General features: G+C 41.3%; 1 protein-coding gene across 1 annotated transcript in view; it reads right to left on the bottom strand.

The window, feature by feature from the left end:
- The window catches only part of LOC146864180 (sodium channel protein type 4 subunit alpha B-like), a 1,025,953-nt gene that overhangs the window by 319,109 nt on the left and 692,375 nt on the right, over positions 1-14,469 (bottom strand). The window lies entirely within an intron of this gene.

Genomic DNA, 14,469 nt, shown 5'->3' with positions numbered 1-14,469 from the left:
GTAGTCTAATCATTCAGTCAGTACCCAAGTAGTCATGCAGTGAGCCAGGCCTTAGCACATGGACTGCTTTAAATGCCTATGCAGTATTGATGCAGTCCTCTAATCATCTACACAGTTGTGTTTCACACCTTGAATTCCCTAGTTAGTATTCATACTCTTCTAGCAAACACCCTGTCACTCACCCAGTGTGTCTCCTTATAGTACTGTAATCATTTAGTCAGTTAGCATGTAGTCTTTTAGTGAGGCAGGCTTTAGGGCATGAACTGCTTCAAAGTAGTATGCATTATGCATGTAGTGTTTTAACGATCGTCACACTTGTGGTTCAGGGCTATAGTTTCTTAGTTAGTTTTTATATAAAATGTGTTTGTACAGTAATGGAATAGTATACATTTGAAAGTTATTAATATACATTTATTTGTGATTCTTTTTTACAGATACAGAATAGGAGTGTTTCTCATCCGTTTGCACTCTTCTCGTGCAAGATTGTTTGGATGAAGGGTCCTTCGGTGTTTCATCATACTTGCCGTACGAGTATTTCTTGTTAGGATCCCCTCACAACAGAACTCTTTTGCAAATCTTGCACGTGACCAAGGTGGCATTGATCTTTGTTTGCCCCTTGGGAAAAGTAAAAAATGTCCACACCACTGAAGGAAAAAGTTGTGGGCGTGGTGCCTTCTGCAAAAAAATGTCCTCAGATTCGGTAAATATTTCAAAACGGCAACAATTACAGTTTTTGTAAGTTAAACTTATAAAATTGTGTTAGCTGTATACATTTTATATATCTGTGATTTGTTTCTTGTGGTATTTTGTTAAGAATACCATGTTGGGTTTTTTTTAACAATATTTTTGGTTTTGCAGGTCTGTCATCGACATCCGTGGTTCCCACAGGAGTATTCCACTTTGTTGTTTTGTATTATGGTTGTTACATTTTGTTTATTTGTTTATTGTTTATATTTATGTTAATAAAAATATAAAGTTTGAAAATAGTTTAACGTTTATATATTTAATATTATAAAAAATAAAGTTTGAAAACAAATTTAATAATGTTTTTGGTTGTTCTCTTAAGTGCTGTGTGACTCTTTTTGTTCTTATTACTGTTATTTGATGGAGTCCACCAGGGTGTTAAATTTTGGGGCACTTATCGCTGGAATACTAGTGATATCTGCAGTTTGCACCAACTTCTGAATAGTGTGTTAGATTTTTCTGAACTTTACTTCCGTTAAAGTGCTGATAATGAAATAGAGAGTAGCCGTTCCCGTGCAAAAAGACATGAGGTGCACGTTTGCGTTTTATTCTAAATACTAAAATCCTGTATTGTATTGCACTGAGGTATTGGCTGCACTTACAGTGTACACACGAAATCTATTAAGAAATCTCATTGTATTTATATTGATTGGGAATAGTGCGTCAGGTGCTGGATCTCGACGAGATACACTGCTCAGTTCGTATATTGTTCTGCACATGAAAAAAATCACATCACAGCTTTCACAGCAATTGCAATGCGAAACAAATGCATGCACAACTGGCGTGTGCTGGTCTGGGGTTCACAGGTCAGTGCAGGGGTGTGCCTATCCAGCAAGGGGAACGGGGTGTCTCGGACATGTCCGTGTACAGGAAGTGCGGTAAGTGTGTCTCTGTGTTCTGGTGTGGCCAGTTGCAAGAGCTGCAGCAGTCGATGTTGTAAAGTGGCATGCACCACCTCCAAACGGCACTGTGATGTTGTAGTTGGAATGTAGCAGGACATGCGCAAATAGGCATTACAATGGCGTGCCGTACGAGTGCACGAGATACAACAGCTCACCGTACAAAAGTGTGGGGGCTCGTGGGAGGGAGGAGCAGCCGTTTGGCAACATAACACACAGTGAACTCGACCATGTGCCACATGCTGGGCATCTCATCCATGATGACCACGGTCGCAGACATCCCACAACACCAACGACTGGCCTTTGTACACATCCTGTATGAATGCAGCGTGGTTTTCACTTCTATGCTCGTTCAGTGATGTGATGTTGGCGGGTTGTGTGACTTGTGCTCCTTGTTGGTGTGTTTCATTTTGGACATTGTTAGTCTATATGTGTGTTGTACTTAATTGTGCATGTGTGCCATTCAGCCCATCTCCCCCCCTCCCCCCACTCCCTGCTTCTTCCTCTTTCTAGTGCTGTTGTGCCTATAATTTTGTTGCTGCACACATAAATACATGTAAACAATAAATTAGAATAGTTCCTTGATTCTTTTAGGTTTGAAAACTTCTCTATTGGTTTCTTTTTAATTTTCCATATGAACCGTTTTTTTAATATTCAACAACACATAGAAGTCAGAAGTGCAACGTATTCTATCAACACACTTTCTAGAACATTCTACAACACGTGCAGGTTAAAAGTTCATCAATTTTTTAAAACTTAACGATATTTTTTTGTAACATTTTCTTGAATATTTAACGATACGTGCAGGTTAAAAGTTGATGATTGTTTTAAGTTCCAACAGTGCCTTCCAACTGCAAGTAGCATGTGTGGTTGATCTGAGCAAATTGTATCCTATGATATGTACTCCACGTTGAAACTGCTTTTTCTTAACCAATCACAAAGATGCTTTTCTACAAAACTAATGTGCACCCTACTTTTAAAAAAGAATGCTTTTCATGATATCTTTAGAGATAAGTTATAGATAGGAATTAGCATTTAAAAAACCTTTGAAATTCACTGAACAAAACATAGGTTTCAGGGGCGTTATAGTTAGGAATTGGCATTTAAAAAACCTTTGAAATTCACTGAAAAAACCATAGGTTTCAGGGGCGTTATAGTTAGGAATTGGCATTTAAAAAACCTTAGAAATTCACTGAAAAAAACATAGGTTTCAGGGGCGTTATAGTTAGCTGGACATTTCCCTCGTACAAAACCCTAGAAATTCTCCTGTTATAGTTAGTTCAGCTAACTATAACTCGCGCCCCCGCAATGCACTGCTGATGACGTCATATATTACATCACTCATGACATGGTCAGTGACATCACTGATGACATCTCAAATGACATCACTGATGACATCACTGATGGCTGGACTGGAAAAAAGCATCCTGGGACCAGTTTCAGGGTTTCACCCTTCATCAGCCAGGCTAGCTTGAATCCAGTGGCGCAGCGAGCAAGGGGCTCATGTCTTGGCATACCCTGAGCCACTTAGGGCATCCCAGGACATAGCAGGAGCTGGCTCTGGGGAGTGACGGTCCCCAAGGCCATCTATGGTGGCTTGGACCCCCTCCTTTCTTGATGTAGGTACTGCCCCGGGGAGGTGCCAATTCCCAGACCGAGAACAGCCAGGGAGGAGGGCTGCGTAGCCCGCTCCCATATCTATGAAAGAAGTTGACCCCGGGTAGGTGGTGGTCCCCGGGGCCGTGGGCGGAACCCTGAGTCCCCCCACTAAAAATGTATTATGGCCCCAGGGAGGTAGTGGTACCCGGGATCAGGGCGAGGTCTGAGAGTCACCCCATTTAAAAATAAATAAGCACCGGGAAGGTGGTGGCCCCGGGGCATAAACAACACAGAAAATTAAACACAAAAAAGCTTTTTTGGCCCTGCTGGGGACCAAGAGATTTAGGGGTCAGGGTATATATCATCGTAAACAAAGCTGCTTGACAGCCGGAACGCGTTGATGCCGCTGGTCAGGAAATAAAAAGTTGAGCAGATATAATCCATAACCCCGTTGTGTGCTGGACGATTTCTTTGGAAAAATGGGACATTGATGTTTGGAGATATATATATATATATAGTGTAGTGAAGAAGACGGTTGTATCCGTCGAAACGCGTCAGGGCATCCTTTGGAAATAAATATTTCTTTGGTTTATCATCCCACGGTGTCAGCGCCTGTCTTCGTATGCCTGCAGCACAGGACTGGTTCAAATATATATACATATTTGTATATATGTGATCAAGGGCTCTTGAGGCCCGAAACGCGTCGTGCGTGGGTTGTGATCTGCAATAAAACATCTTACCTGAAGTCCAGCGGGGTCCGAGTTTCCTTCTTCGCCGCCGTTGAGTGGAAGTAGCAGGAATTTGAACTTTCCGATATATATATATCTATATATATATATATTCACTGAAAAAAAACATAGGTTTCAGAGACGTTATAGTTAGAAATTAGCATTTAAAAAAGCTTTGAAATTCACAGAAAAAAACGTAGATTTCAGGGGTGTTATATTTAGCTGGCCATTTCACTTGTACAAAACCATAGAAATTCCTCCGTTATAGTTAGTTCTGCTAACTATAACTCGCGCGCCCGCAATGCACTGCTGATGATGTCACATATTGCATCATTCATGACATGGTCAGTGACATCACTGATGACATCTCAAATGACATCACTGATGGCATCACTGATGACATCATCCAGTGAATGTGGTTTAGTTTGAAATTTAAATATGTATTATATATATATACCAATCTGTATTGAAGATTGAGTGGATATATAACTGTCTGGATGGAGGATTTAGTAGCTGTCTGCCTGTCTGTTTAACTGAGTAATTAAAAGTGTCTCACTTAATACATGGATTAGTAACTAAACTATGTGAATGTGTGCATCACTGTTTCTGTTGTTGTATAACATGCTGCATCAGTTGGTCACTTACTACATGAGTGTGTATATTAGTTATTGATTAGTTGGGAGAGTATTTGTATGGTACACTGAGTTTGTGTGTGGTTGGATGGGGTGTGTGTAACTATGCATAGATGTGTGAATGGTTGATTGACTAGGTGTATAGGTTTAAGAGTGCATGTGGAAACAGTTGTTTAGGTGACTGAGTTTATTTATTTGTGTGTTGGTGAGCGAATATATGTTTTAGTTGTACATCTTCAACAAAGTAAGAAGATAAAAGGCATTGTATGTGAGAGTTGGTGTATATAAATAAATATGTGTAAGAGTGAGTGATTGTGAGAGTAACTATATGAAAAGGTGTATAATTGTAATGGTGATTTTTTAACATATTAACTATGAGTTACTATGTGTTTGAATAAATGAGGTGTTGGTGGATAATTGTGGAAGTGAGTAAATGTAAGTGTGATTATTTTTTTTCATGAGTGAGTAGGATGACTGTATAACCAACTAAGATGACTACTGATGTGTCAATGTCTATATATGTGTATAAGTGCATTTAGTGACTGCATGTATAAATGATTCTGTTGTTGAATGGGTAGTTGTGTGTGTAGACTTAGGAATCAGTGAGTGGGTATGTAGTAACTGGTATTGGTGTGTCAATGGTTTCAAATATGGTACTCTGTATTTTACAGCGAGTGATGAAAGGTTATACTAGTGTATGATGAGGTGTATCAGATTGTCACGTGGATGATGTCATCAGTGATGTCATTTGAGATGTCATCAGTGATGTCACTGACCATGTCATGAATGATCCAATATGTGACATCATCAGCAGTGCTTTGCGGGCGCGCGAGTAATAGTTAGCAGAACTAACTATAACGGAGGAATTTCTATGGTTTTGTACGTGTGAAATGGCCAGCTAACTATAACACCACTGAAACCTATGTTTTTTTCTGTGAATTTCAAAGCTTTTTTAAATGCTAATTTCTAACTATAACGTCTCTGAAACCTATGTTTTTTTTCAGTGAATTTCAAAGGATTTTTAAATGCTAATTTTTAAGTGTGATAGTAGTTATACCTATTTTTTTCTACTAATATTCTACAGTTTTTTAACTGTTTATTTATAAATATTTTATTCATTAAATAACATTATATATTTTTCTGAAAATTGCAACAACAAAAAAATGTTAAACATTCAAATTGAAATATTGATACATTTTTTTGTTTTAAGTTTTTTCTTTTAATATATTTATATTATTTTCTTTAAAAAAAAAAATCCACATTTGTTTCGGAGTTGTGCACTCAAAGCGTACACATCACGGTGGGTGCGCGGATTCTAGCCACCATTTTAGAAAAGTTGTGAAGGATCCGCGTATGGTGTGCGACGGTTGTGTGTTTTTCAGTTACATCGTATACAATTAATATCACGTGATGTGCGCGATTGGTATGTGACCAGTCCGCGACTCCTGCTCCCGTGCATTCGCGACACGTGCACATTACGGTACGAGATGTTTGCATGGTTGCGGGTCCTGCGTGACATCATATACGTGCTGGAGCGCACTGGGTGCGCGACTCCCGCAAAAAAAAAATATGTTCCAAAATGATATGTATGTGTCTTTAATATACATATTAGGGCAAGAGATTATGTAAGATATTCATAAAAATAATATATTTGCACTTATAATAAACTTATATTATTTTTAAATATATTTTCGCGAAGTCGGGTGCGTGCATCGTGAGTGCAGAAAACCAGGTCAGCAGAGCTGCTGTAGAGCCAGAGAACCAGGTCAGCAGAGCTGCTCTAGAGCCTAAGAACTAGGTCAGCAGAGCTGCTCAAGAGCCAGAGAACCAGGTCAGCGGAGCTGCTGTAGAGCCAGAGAAACCAGGTCAGCAGAGCTGCTTTAGAGGGAGAGAACCAGGTCAGCAGAGCTGCTTTAGATCCAGAGAACCAGGCCAGCAGAGCTGCTTTAAAGCCAGAGAACCAGGTCAGCAGAGCTGCTTTAGAGCCAGAGAACCAGGTCAGCAGAGCTGCTCTAGAGCCTAAGAACCAGGTCAGAAGAGCTGCTCTAGAGCCAGAGAACCAGGTAAGCAGAGCTGTTGTAGAGCCAGAGAAACCAGGTCAGTAGAGTTGCTTTAGAGGGAGAGAACCAGGTCAGCACAGCTGCTCTAGAGGGAGAGAACCAGGTCAGCAGAGCTGCTCTAGAGCCAGAGAACCATGTCAGCAAAACTGCTTTAGAGCCATAGAACCGGGTCAGCAGAGCTGCTTTAGAGCCAGAGAACCAGGTCAGCGGAGCTGTTGTAGAGCCAGAGAATCAAATCAGCAGAGCTGCTCTTTAGCCTAAGAACTACGTCAGCAGAGCTGCTCTAGAGCCAGCGAACCAGGTCAGCAGACCTGCTGTAGAGCCAGAGAAACCAGGTCAGCAGAAATGCTTTAGAGAGAGAGAACCAGGTCAGCAGAACTGCATTCGAGCCAGACAACCAGGACAGCAGAGCTGCTCTAGCTGACACTCACTGACTGACAGTGAAAGACTGACACTGACTGACTGACACTGACTGATTGACACTGACTGACACTGATTGACTGACACTGACTGACACTGATTGACTGACACTGACTGACTAACTGACACTGACTGACTGAAACTGACTGACTACTCTCTACTACTCTACTACTCACTCTCTTCTACTCTTTACTACTCTCTCTCTACTACTCCCTTTTTTACTCTACTACTCTCTACTACTCACTCTCTACTACTCACTCTCTACTACTCACTCGCTACTACTCACTCACTACTACTCTCTACTACTCACTCTCTACTACTCACTCTCTACTACTCTCTACTACTCACTCTCTACTACTACTCTCTCTACTACTCTCTCTCTACTACTCACTCTCTACTATTCACTCTCTACTACTCACTCTGTACTACTCTCTACTACTCACTCTCTACTACTCTCTACTACTCACTCTACTACTTTCTACTATTCTCTACCACTCACTATCTACTACTCTACTACTCACTCTCTACTACTCTCTCTCTACTACTCAAACTCTACTACTCAGTCTCTATTACTCACTCGCTACTACTCACTCTCTACTGCTCACTGGCTACTACTCTCTACTACTCACTCTTTACTACTCACTCTCTATACTCTCTCTCTACTACTCTCTACTACTACTCTCTACTATTCACTCTCTAGTACTCACTCTCTACTACTCTCTACTACTCACTCTACTACTCTCTACTACTCTCTACCACTCACTCTCTACTACTCTACTACTGGCTCTCTACTAATCTCTACTACTCTCTCTCTACTACTCACTCTCTACTACTCACTCTACTACTCTCTACTACTCACTCTCTACTACTCTCTCTCTCTACTACTCACTCTCTACTACTCACTCTCTACTACTCACTCTCCACTACTAGCTCTCTACTACTCGCTCTCTACTACTCTCTACTACTCACTCTCTACAACTCACTCTCTACAACTCACTCTCTACTACTCTCTACTACTCTCTCTACTACTCACTCTTTACTACTCACTCTCTACTACTCTACTACTCTCTACTACTCTCTCTACTACTCACTCTCTACTATTCTCTACTACTCACTGTACTACTCTCTCCTACTCTCTACCACTCACTCTCTACTACTCTACTACTTACTCTCTACTACTCACTCTCTACTACTCACTCTACTACTCTCTACTACTCACTCTCTACTACTCTCTACTACTCACTCTCTACTACTCACTCTCTACTACTCACTCTCTACTACTCTCTACTACTCACTCTACTACTCACTCTCTACTACTCTACTACTCTCTCTTACTCTCTCTACTTTTCACTCTCTACTACTCTCTCTACTACTCACTCCCTACTACTCTCTACTACTCACTCTCTACTACACACTCCCTACTACTTGCACTCTACTACTCTCTGTCTACTGCTCTCTAGTACTCACTCTACTACTCACTCTCTACTACTCTCTGCTACTCACTACTACTACTCTCTACTACTCACTCTCTACTACTCTCTACTACTAACTCTACTACTCTCTACTACCCTCTACCACTCACTCCCTTCTACTCTACTACTCACTCTCTACTACTCTCTCTACTACTCACTCTCCACTACTCACTCTACTACTTTCTACTACTCACTCTCTACTACTCTCTCTCTACTACACACTCTCTGCTATTCACTCTCTACTACTCAGTCTCTACTACTCACTCTCTACTACTCGCTCTCTATTACTCATACTACTCACTCTCCACTACTCACTCTCTACTACTCGCTCTCTACTACTCTCTACTACTCACTCTCTACTACTCACTCTCTACTACTTTACTACTCTCTACTGCTCTCTCTACTACTCACTCTCTGCTACTCTCTACTACTCACTCTCTGCTACTATCTACTACTCTTTCTCTGCTACTCACTCTCTACTACTCACTCTCTAAAACTCACTCTCTACTACTCAATCTCTTCTACTCTTTACTACTCTCTCTCTACTACTCCCTTTTTTACTCTACTACTCTCTACTACTCACTCTCTACTACTCACTCTCTACTACTCACTCTCTACTACTCACTCACTACTACTCTCTACTACTCACTCTCTACTACTCACTCTCTACTACTCTCTACTACTCACTCTCTACTACTACTCTCTCTACTACTCTCTCTCTACTACTCACTCTCTACTATTCACTCTCTACTACTCTCTACTACTCTCTACTACTCACTCTCTACTACTCACTCTCTACTACTCACTCTCTACTACTCTCTACTACTCACTCAACTACTCACTCTCTACTACTCTACTACTCTCTCTTACTCTCTCTACTTTTCACTCTCTACTACTCTCTCTACTACTCACTCCCTACTACTCTCTACTACTCACTCTCTACTACACACTCTCTACTACTTGCACTCTACTACTCTCTGTCTACTGCTCTCTAGTACTCACTCTACTACTCACTCTCTACTACTCTCTGCTACTCACTACTACTACTCTCTACTACTCACTCTCTACTACTCTCTACTACTAACTCTACTACTCTCTACTACCCTCTACCACTCACTCCCTTCTACTCTACTACTCACTCTCTGCTACTCTCTACTACTCACTCTCTACGACTATCTACTACTCTTTCTCTGCTACTCACTCTCTACTACTCACTCTCTAATACTCACTCTCTACTACTACTCTCTCTACTACTCTCTCTCTACTACTCACTCTCTACTACTCACTCTCTACTACTCACTCTCTACTACTCTCTACTACTCACTCTACTACTCACTCTCTACTACTCTACTACTCTCTCTTACTCTCTCTACTTTTCACTCTCTACTACTCTCTCTACTACTCACTCCCTACTACTCTCTACTACTCACTCTCTACTACACACTCTCTACTACTTGCACTCTACTACTCTCTGTCTACTGCTCTCTAGTACTCACTCTACTACTCACTCTCTACTACTCTCTGCTACTCACTACTACTACTCTCTACTACTCACTCTCTACTACTCTCTACTACTAACTCTACTACTCTCTACTACCCTCTACCACTCACTCCCTTCTACTCTACTACTCACTCTCTACTACTCTCTACTACTCTCTCTACAACTCACTCTCCACTACTCACTCTACTACTTTCTACTACTCACTCTCTACTACTCTCTCTCTACTACACACTCTCTGCTATTCACTCTCTACTACTCAGTCTCTACTACTCACTCTCTACTACTCGCTCTCTATTACTCATACTACTCACTCTTCACTACTCACTCTCTACTACTCGCTCTCTACTACTCACTCTCTACTACTCACTCTCTACTACTTTACTACTCTCTACTGCTCTCTCTACTACTCACACTCTACTACTCTCTACTACTCTCTCTACTACTCACTCTCTACTACTCTCTACTGCTCACTCTACTACTCTCTACTTCTCTCTACCACTCACTCTGTACTACTCTACTACTCACTCTCTACTACTCTCTCTCTACTACTCACTCTCTACTACTCACTCTACTACTCTCTACTACTCTCTCTACTACTCTCTACTTCTCTCTACCACTCACTCTGTACTACTCTACTACTCACTCTCTACTACTCTCTCTCTACTACTCACTCTCTACTACTCACTCTACTACTCTCTACTACTCTCTCTCTACTACTCTCTCTCTACTACACACTCTCTGCTATTCACTCTCCACTACTCAGTCTCTACTACTCACTCTCTACTACTCGCTCTCTATTACTCATACTACTCACTCTCCACTACTCACTCTCTACTACTCGCTCTCTACTACTCTCTACTACTCACTCTCTACTACTCACTCTCTACTACTTTACTACTCTCTACTGCTCTCTCTACTACTCACTCTCTGCTACTCTCTACTACTCACTCTCTGCTACTATCTACTACTCTTTCTCTGCTACTCACTCTCTACTACTCACTCTCTAATACTCACTCTCTACTACTCACTCTCTTCTACTCTTTACTACTCTCTCTCTACTACTCCCTTTTTTACTCTACTACTCTCTACTACTCACTCTCTACTACTCACTCTCTACTACTCACTTGCTACTACTCACTCACTACTACTCTCTACTACTCACTCTCTACTACTCACTCTCTACTACTCTCTACTGCTCACTCTCTACTACTACTCTCTCTACTACTCTCTCTCTACTACTCACTCTCTACTATTCACTCTCTACTACTCTCTACTACTCTCTACTACTCACTCTCTACTACTCACTCTCTACTACTCACTCTCTACTACTCTCTACTACTCACTCTACTACTCACTCTCTACTACTCTACTACTCTCTCTTACTCTCTCTACTTTTCACTCTCTACTACTCTCTCTACTACTCACTCCCTACTACTCTCTACTACTCACTCTCTACTACACACTCTCTACTACTTGCACTCTACTACTCTCTGTCTACTGCTCTCTAGTACTCACTCTACTACTCACTCTCTACTACTCTCTGCTACTCACTACTACTACTCTCTACTACTCACTCTCTACTACTCTCTACTACTAACTCTACTACTCTCTACTACCCTCTACCACTCACTCCCTTCTACTCTACTACTCACTCTCTGCTACTCTCTACTACTCACTCTCTACTACTATCTACTACTCTTTCTCTGCTACTCACTCTTTACTACTCACTCTCTAATACTCACTCTCTACTACTCACTCTCTTCTACTCTTTACTACTCTCTCTCTACCACTCCCTTTTTTACTCTACTACTCTCTACTACTCACTCTCTACTACTCACTCTCTACTACTCACTCGCTACTACTCACTCACTACTACTCTCTACTACTCACTCTCTACTACTCACTCTCTACTACTCTCTACTACTCACTCTCTACTACTACTCTCTCTACTACTCTCTCTCTACTACTCACTCTCTACTATTCACTCTCTACTACTCTCTACTACTCTCTACTACTCACTCTCTACTACTCACTCTCTACTACTCACTCTCTACTACTCTCTACTACTCACTCAACTACTCACTCTCTACTACTCTACTACTCTCTCTTACTCTCTCTACTTTTCACTCTCTACTACTCTCTCTACTACTCACTCCCTACTACTCTCTACTACTCACTCTCTACTACACACTCTCTGCTATTCACTCTCTACTACTCAGTCTCTACTACTCACTCTCTACTACTCGCTCTCTATTACTCATACTACTCACTCTTCACTACTCACTCTCTACTACTCGCTCTCTACTACTCACTCTCTACTACTCACTCTCTACTACTTTACTACTCTCTACTGCTCTCTCTACTACTCACACTCTACTACTCTCTACTACTCTCTCTACTACTCACTCTCTACTACTCTCTACTGCTCACTCTACTACTCTCTATTTCTCTCTACCACTCACTCTGTACTACTCTACTACTCACTCTCTACTACTCACTCTCTACTACTCACTCTACTACTCTCTACTACTCTCTCTACTACTCTCTACTTCTCTCTACCACTCACTCTGTACTACTCTACTACTCACTCTCTACTACTCTCTCTCTACTACTCACTCTCTACTACTCACTCTACTACTCTCTACTACTCTCTCTCTACTACTCTCTCTCTACTACACACTCTCTGCTATTCACTCTCCACTACTCAGTCTCTACTACTCACTCTCTACTACTCGCTCTCTATTACTCATACTACTCACTCTCCACTACTCACTCTCTACTACTCGCTCTCTACTACTCTCTACTACTCACTCTCTACTACTCACTCTCTACTACTTTACTACTCTCTACTGCTCTCTCTACTACTCACTCTCTGCTACTCTCTACTACTCACTCTCTGCTACTATCTACTACTCTTTCTCTGCTACTCACTCTCTACTACTCACTCTCTAATACTCACTCTCTACTACTCACTCTCTTCTACTCTTTACTACTCTCTCTCTACTACTCCCTTTTTTACTCTACTACTCTCTACTACTCACTCTCTACTACTCACTCTCTACTACTCACTTGCTACTACTCACTCACTACTACTCTCTACTACTCACTCTCTACTACTCACTCTCTACTACTCTCTACTACTCACTCTCTACTACTACTCTCTCTACTACTCTCTCTCTACTACTCACTCTCTACTATTCACTCTCTACTACTCTCTACTACTCTCTACTACTCACTCTCTACTACTCACTCTCTACTATTCACTCTCTACTACTCTCTACTACTCACTCTACTACTCACTCTCTACTACTCTACTACTCTCTCTTACTCTCTCTACTTTTCACTCTCTACTACTCTCTCTACTACTCACTCCCTACTACTCTCTACTACTCACTCTCTACTACACACTCTCTACTACTTGCACTCTACTACTCTCTGTCTACTGCTCTCTAGTACTCACTCTACTACTCACTCTCTACTACTCTCTGCTACTCACTACTACTACTCTCTACTACTCACTCTCTACTACTCTCTACTACTAACTCTACTACTCTCTACTACCCTCTACCACTCACTCCCTTCTACTCTACTACTCACTCTCTGCTACTCTCTACTACTCACTCTCTACTACTATCTACTACTCTTTCTCTGCTACTCACTCTTTACTACTCACTCTCTAATACTCACTCTCTACTACTCACTCTCTTCTACTCTTTACTACTCTCTCTCTACCACTCCCTTTTTTACTCTACTACTCTCTACTACTCACTCTCTACTACTCACTCTCTACTACTCACTCGCTACTACTCACTCACTACTACTCTCTACTACTCACTCTCTACTACTCACTCTCTACTACTCTCTACTACTCACTCTCTACTACTACTCTCTCTACTACTCTCTCTCTACTACTCACTCTCTACTACTCACTCTCTACTACTCACTCTCTACTACTCTCTACTACTCACTCTACTACTCACTCTCTACTACTCTACTACTCTCTCTTACTCTCTCTACTTTTCACTCTCTACTACTCTCTCTACTACTCACTCCCTACTACTCTCTACTACTCACTCTCTACTACACACTCTCTACTACTTGCACTCTACTACTCTCTGTCTACTGCTCTCTAGTACTCACTCTACTACTCACTCTCTACTACTCTCTGCTACTCACTACTACTACTCTCTACTACTCACTCTCTACTACTCTCTACTACTAACTCTACTACTCTCTACTACCCTCTACCACTCACTCCCTTCTACTCTACTACTCACTCTCTACTACTCTCTACTACTCTCTCTACTACTCACTCTCCACTACTCACTCTACTACTTTCTACTACTCACTCTCTACTACTCTCTCTCTACTACACACTCTCTGCTATTCACTCTCTACTACTCAGTCTCTACTA

The sequence above is a fragment of the Triturus cristatus genome, chromosome 2_1 (assembly GCF_964204655.1).
Source record: "Triturus cristatus chromosome 2_1, aTriCri1.1, whole genome shotgun sequence".
Lineage (NCBI taxonomy): Eukaryota > Metazoa > Chordata > Amphibia > Caudata > Salamandridae > Triturus > Triturus cristatus.
Note: the sequence above shows the minus strand (reverse complement) of the source record. Positions and strands in the feature narration are given on the sequence as shown.